This window comes from Biomphalaria glabrata, chromosome 8 (assembly GCF_947242115.1).
Source record: "Biomphalaria glabrata chromosome 8, xgBioGlab47.1, whole genome shotgun sequence".
Classification (NCBI taxonomy): domain Eukaryota; kingdom Metazoa; phylum Mollusca; class Gastropoda; family Planorbidae; genus Biomphalaria; species Biomphalaria glabrata.
The window spans coordinates 31995008-32002218 of NC_074718.1; the positions used below are offsets into that span (position 1 = coordinate 31995008).

The 7211-nt window shown below is 37.2% G+C and overlaps 1 protein-coding gene across 2 annotated transcripts in view; it reads right to left on the minus strand.

Annotated features, from left to right (window-relative positions):
• The window catches only part of LOC106067320 (muscle M-line assembly protein unc-89-like), a 14446-nt gene extending 7843 nt beyond the window's left edge, over positions 1-6603 (minus strand). Inside the window, exon 1 of one of the 2 annotated variants that reach the window (XM_013226490.2) lies at positions 6361-6603. The gene's annotated coding sequence lies outside the window, so the exon portion shown is untranslated. The remainder of the gene's footprint in view (positions 1-6360) is intronic. The other variant, XM_013226489.2, reaches the window with a different exon arrangement.
• Positions 6604-7211: the final 608 nt, after the last annotated feature.

A 7211-nucleotide genomic window follows, 5' to 3' on the forward strand; every position in this document is an offset into this window, starting at 1 on the left:
AAGGTAATCTGTTTCTTTGGCCCACGGTTAATTAGGGTGTCATGGGCCAGCACAACTTTACTTTTGACTAACTTATCTCAGAGGCGCCCTAATTCCTAAACTTCCCGAAATTAAAAATCCCAGTCTTCACCAGGATTCGAACCCGAAAACCTCGGTTCGAAAGCCAAGCGCTTTTACCACCGCGCCACCATTTCTTTTATCAGAACAGTCGAGTTTCTTTTGAGTGATCTACCATCGTACAGTTAACTTATTTCACATGAGCAGACAACGTCCGGTCTAAACAACCTGGTCAAACACGATGCTATCTCGTTTTATAAGCTCCTGTCTACTGCCAAGGATGTCTCTCACTCTATAGTATCGCCCATTTAACTATTTGACTTGCACTTTTCATACGGAGAATAAGTGCCTTGTAGACTCCAGGAGAATGAATTTATGAAGTTAGGAATACAGGAAAAAATCTTTGGTATTTAAAGCGCTCCTCATCTGACACAAGACACCCCTAGCTGGCAAAAATAGGAGAGTGTGTAAATGAGAAATAGATTTTGTTTAGTTTGCGCCATTGGTAAAAATTGAGAAACAATGCACTAGTCCGTGGTAGTGTAGCGGTATGATCGAACATTTCTTTCAACCATTTATCCAGTGCTATTAAGTTAGTCTACTAATCGCCCTGTTCTAGCCGCTCCAATAACAAAGAGAGGAATAAGATTATAACTAGATCTAGAGTCTAGGAGCTGCAAATGAAAAGATCAGACGATAAACTCATTACGGGACTGCGAAGAGATAATTAAAGCAAAACATCGTGACCGTACCAATACATTAGTACATATGTACATACACATACACACAGTCACACTCAGACACACACAGTAAACTAGGAGAACAAACAGGAAGAGGAAAAGAAATTCTAACTGCATGATTATGAAATTAAAACTTCAAGCACGAATAGAACAGAAATTAAGGTCTCTGAATACAGGGCCGGTCTTAGGTAATTGGGGGCCCTAGGCGAAGTGAATTGGGAGGCCCCAAACGAAAAATAACAAGGTTACAAAGTTTGTGTGGAAACACAAACTTAAAATCGGCCCCCTAAGTGGTCCTCCCAGGCAGGCTTCAATATTTTCAGAAAGAACATCCGAATGAAATTATATCAAAGACAAATGAGAGATAAGAATGAAGAAAGAAGGTTGACAAATCTTGTGTAGTGCCCCAACGGTGCAGCAGATCAAAGGATAGGTGCAAGTGAATGCAAAGTTAGATGTGAACCTGGCCTAACTAGTTCCCCTTTCAGACCTCGTGGTCTATAGGGCAGATGATGTAAAGTTCATCTGTGTTTGTGGCCTACGGTTGACGAGGGTGTCATGTAGCCAGCACAACGACCAACCGCCTTTACTTTTCCCCAACTAATGTCAGGTACCCATTAGAGCTTGGTAGACTCAGAGGCGCCCAAGGATTCCGAAGTTGAATATCCCAGTCTTCACCAGGATTCGAACCCGGGACCCTCGGTTCTGAAGACAAGTGCTTTACCACTCTGCTACCGCGCTCTCTCCAGGCCTAACTGAAGTCTTATAAATAATTTAATTGTTTTGAAAAGGCTCAATCTCTTATTCGAATCCTCCAAAAAAATAAAAAAATTCCACCAATTAAAAATAAATGTTAAAGAAAATAAAATTTATAAGATTACTATTTGTTTTAAGTTAGGTCTAACTTATAATGCATACTAATTAGCTTTTTCTCTTTAAAAAACTGCTTGCATAACAGATTTTAAAAATTAGATTTTTCGCTTTCAGGAAAAAAAAAAGTAGCCGTTGCATCAGAACTTTGAATGGTCTAAAATATTGTGATGTCGGATTTTCAATATCTTTTCTAGTTTACGAGATCTAAACGAGACGGACGGACAGACGGACAGACATTTCGCACAAAACTAATAGCGTCTTTTCCCCTTTTGGGGGCCGATAAAAAATAAGACCGAAAAATACGCAATGAATTAATCCATATCTAAATCACCAGATATTGAACCGGTGAGTTTAATAGATTCAGATGCCTGAATGTATGTGTTTATCAATTCTGTCAACGGGAACTCATACATTTAGTGGTTATTTATTGATATTATTATTATATGGCCATCTAGATCTATACTAGACCTAGACTTCTGATTTAAATCTCTTAAGATCTAGACTAGATCTAGATCTAGATGTAATCCCTATTAGATTTACGTAAAAAATAATTGTAAAGCTTAGATATTCTTTCAATTAAATTCAAGTAACTTTAAATTTAATCTGTTATCGTTTAATTACATAACTACGCCATGTATTTTTTTCTAGTCAAGTCAAATTTTCATGTATTTATTTATTACTTTGAGAAATTATAACGTTCAAACTAGAGTTTTCCCTATGTGGCCATCGAGCTAGTAATTCTTTTCCCAACGATATACATCAATTGTTGAATTGCTAAGAAAATCGTTTGAGCCATTTTTTTTTTAGATTAGCTGTCCAGGTTCCTGGATCAAGGCTCATTGATCTAGGTTCCATTAAGGAGTGACTTGAATAGGGGTATTGTCCTGTGCTAGGCCGCAACCAATCCGAGCCCTAGGCCACTAACTAAATTCTCTATGCCTAAAGCCAGCCCTGCTGGATAGACCAGGAACGTCAACAATATAATGCCAAAGTGCAAATAACACAAATGACTCAAATAATTGCAGGACGGAATTAACACTATAAAAAATCACATAAGTAAATTATAGATAGAGCATATAAAAATACATTTTTCATGAAATAATTCCTACTATTAGCTTCAAGGGTGGGTGAACATGACACTATTGGCTCGAAAGCACCTCTAATCATTTTCCTTGAAATTTGACAGTTTATTAAACTATTTACTTGGCCACACAGGGAAAACGCTGGTTCGACTGTTATAATTTTTCAAAATGAAATTATCTCAAAATTAAATTTGGCTTAAAATCATTATATTATTATTATTATTATTATTATTATTATAAAAGAATGAGTATTCATTCTCTGGCGAAGCCAGGGTCGAGTTTCGTTAAAGGGAAACAAAATTCATCGTAGTCCCTTTATCAGTTTCCACCGAGGAATTTTCTGGTGATGTGGCAGGTCTGCAGAAGTACCGCCCTCTGACAGGCAACGAGAATGTTCGTAGGAATGCCTAGGGCCTTGAAGGTATCTGTGAGGTCAGTTGTTATTATCCCCTCGGTTGATATGACAATGTTGTTTTAGATAATTTCCATAAACGCTTAATCTCCAAGCCAAGGTTCCCATATTTTCGTTGTTTTTCCAGCTCAGTTTTTTTGAAATTATGAGATAGTGGTACGGCGATGTCAATAATGGTAGCGGCCTTTTCTTTTTTATCGATGAGCAGCAAATCAGGGCGATTAAAATCTACCGTTTTGTCAGTCAAAATAGGCCTATACCAGTACAGTAGATGATCCGTAGACTCGAGTACCTCATGTGGTGAGTATTTGTAATACGGAGGAATATCCTTACCGATCAAATTGTGTGTCAAAGCCAAGTGCTGGTGTATTAGCTTTGCAACTTGGTTATGGCGACCTAGGTATGCAGATTCCGATAGGGCTGAACATCCTGCCATTATGTGTTCAATTGACTCACCCACATTTCCACATTTTCGGCATTTGTCAATAATATTGAGTTTTAGGATATGTTTCTCGTAATTTTTTGTCCTAATTACTGTCCTGTATTACTGTAACAAAGCCTTCTATTTCAGGGTAGAGATGACCTGCTTTTAGCCATGCTAAGGAAGCAGCCTTGTCGATGTTGTCCTCCTCTAATAAAGCCGGGAATTTTCCGTGGAGTGTTTTTATTTTCCCATTGGCGAATCTCATGCCGTACGTCGTCCAAACCGACATTGACATCAACATTGTTTAGGTTCAGAGGGGTTGCTTAGGAGTCATATTTGCGTAGAATGGAAACTAATTGATTGCTGGAGGCGAGCAGTTTTGATCGTATTTTTAAAACTTGCATCTTACACAATTTGAAGATGTTCTGCAATCCAGCCCCCCCCCCCCATCTTTCCTGGGCAGGTATAACCTCATGGTGGAGGACTTGAGGTGTAGGCATCGAAATTTGGTTAGTAATTTTCCTAGTGAGTCTATCAATGTCATGAAGTTCCATTTGATCACACCGAATGTGTAAAGGAGCACTGGGACGGCCCAGCTGTTTATTGCAGTGATGACATTACTGCCAGACAGTTTGGTGTTGAGGATTTTATTAACTCTTTGCCTATATTTACCAAGAAAGTCCTCTTTTAATTTATTTTGGTTTATCTTGACATTCTGGTTTATTCCAAGATATTTATAAAACTTTAGATCATCCATGTGTAATAAATGGGACACACATTTTGTACATTTAGTGTCAACCCTAAAACCGTTTGTAGTGTCTTGGAGTAATGTAGATAGAGGATTAATCGCTAGGCAGATCCAGAGTGGAGATAGTAAGTCACCCTGGTATATACCTCTTCTTATGTCCACAGAACCTAGTTTATCACGATTAAGGTGCAGATTTATCTTCCAATTATTCATACAGACTTTCAATATTTGTTTTATTCTTGGTTTGATTCTATTAAAATCCAGGGTTTTTAATAGCCAATCATGCGGAACTGAATCGAAAGCTTTTTTTGATGTCGATGTAACACATGTGTAAATTTCTCTTTCTTCTATTAGCTTGGTGCAATATAATACCATCTATAGTTAGCTGTAATTTACAGCCCATCGACTTTTCAATTCAGCCTTGTTGTTCCTCTGCTGGTAGCTTATGGGCAGAGCAAAATTTAGACATTTTACTTTTTAATAGTGAAGCTAATAGTTTATACACGACTGACAGACAAGTGATAGGGCGATAGTTTGATGGTTGATTCGGATCAGCTTTTTTAAAGAGGAGAGATGTTCTCCCTTCAGTGAGTTCTAACAGCATTGAAGACGGTTCTGATATTAGCTCGTTAAAACTTGATGTTAGTGGTGCATGTACGGCTGTAAGTTTTTTCAGCCAAAAGTTGTGTATGTTGTCCGGTCCAGGAGCAGTCCAGTTGTGAGTTTTTGATACAGCTGCTGAGACTTCCTCAGCTGTGAAATCCTCATCAGGCATTTCTGGTATTAGGTTGTTTTTAGTTTGAATTTCCTCGATCCAGTCAGCCTGTACGTTGTAATGTAGAGGGTCGGACCAAAGCGCCGCCCAATAGTCGATGAACGCGCCGTGTTTAGTGCTATCAATGTTTTGAATTTTGTCAGCACCATTATCAGCTAGTTTACGGAAGAACTGTTTTCTCTTGTGTTGAAAAAGAGCATTATGGTTTCGTTGTAGCGCTTTAACCTAGCTCCCTTTAGTTTATTATTATTATTATTATTATTATTATTATTATTACTATTATTATTATTGTTTTATTTGTATTCATTTCAAGACATTAAAAAAAACTTTTCAAACTCCTGATCTCCGAAACACATCTTCTGAACGCCAAAATAAAGTTATAGGCCAACAACGGGAGACCATCATGTCTTTCAATTCATCATGCAATGACTATTAGCTTAGACCACTAAACACGTAGCTCCCATTGAAAAACAATTGATATAGAGAGATCATTCTTTATAATCCTAATATAATTAAAACGATACGTCTAGATTTGTTTTCTTACGATTATAGGATGTCGACAGACTAAACTAACCAAAGATGCTATATGTAGATTCAAAATCTGAAAAGTGTGTGGTGATCAATCGGAGGATCACTTTTAACGCTGACAAAACAAACAAAAAAACAAAACACAAACTAATCCTAATAGCATTAAAAAGATAAATTTAGATCTATTCTCATTTCGCTACATTCAAAAGGAATCAAAGAAACGATTACAGTTAATAAAACCCAAATGACATTTCTTTTTTTTTTTAGAGAATAAAAAAAAACAACAACAAAATAACAAAATAAATGTAGAAAGGGGGAACGTCTATGTGGCATTCAATTAGGACCTTAGGCAAATGCATTTTTTTTTACTAGGCCTGAAGCTGATAGTATGAAGAAATGTTTGCAGTGTCTAATACCGTACATTGCTTGCTTTAAGATTAAAGGGTGAAAAAATAGAATGCAAAGCTAACCATAAGAAAGGATCCAACTATTGTGTAAGTTAAATTAAAACATGAATTGCATTGAGTATATCACGTCTGTTGTATACTATCAGAGGATCAATACATATGGATGTATCTGAAATAAAACTACGTATTCTTAAAACATATAAACATTCTCTAATGTTTATTCTGTATGCCTGACTTGTATTTAATATTCTCTTGTAATAAATATTATTTTATCAAAAGATTCTAACGAGAATAACAAAATCTTAGATACTTACCACTACTGAATACTTATCTCCCCTTATCGTCGCTCTTCTATTGCCTACTTGATATTATCTGTGCCAGTGACAAGCCGTACTCTGGTTGGTTTGTATCAATACACTGAAGTGTGAAGGCGAGACTATTGCTTTCCCAACTCCTTGTAAATAGCGAACACTGGCGTCATTTGTCCACTTCAGCTTCGTTTCACTTTTAATAAAGTCAACAACAAAAGAGAAAAAGGCAGAGAGAGAGAGAGAGAGAGAGAGAGAGAGAGAGAGAGAGACAAACAAACGGAACGGAACACACAGTTCTGATTCTAATCAATAAATATAGAACTCTAGACGATAAAATTGAAATCACTCTCATGAACTTTTTTTTTTGTTTACAATGAGTATATTTGTGGTATAGATAGAAGGGGGGGGGAGGTATGGAATAGACCACAACCACTCTTGGTTGTCCAGGGACATACAAAAGGTATATGCAGAAAAAAAAGGGGGGAGGGAGGAAACGGGCGTGGAAAAGGGGGGGGGGGGTTGTTATATAGAAAAGTAGACGACAACATGTAGCCCAGACGTTGATCCTCACACTTTCTACTCCTGCCTTCTACTCCTAAGTATCGATCAGGTACGTGTTGTATACAGCAAGGAACAATAAAGGGGAAAAACAATCTCGTAATATCTGAGCTTTGTGATTTCTCCGCTGTCCCATGATACAACTCTATAATTTAACTTAAAGCTGGTGAAGGAAAAAAAAAGAAGGGGGGGGGGGTAGAGTTTCTCATGTTCGTGTTTTATTAAAGTCACTTAAGTCACTTGCTTGTAGCCTTACATTTTTTTGTCAACAGAAGGGAAAACGTGATTTAATAATA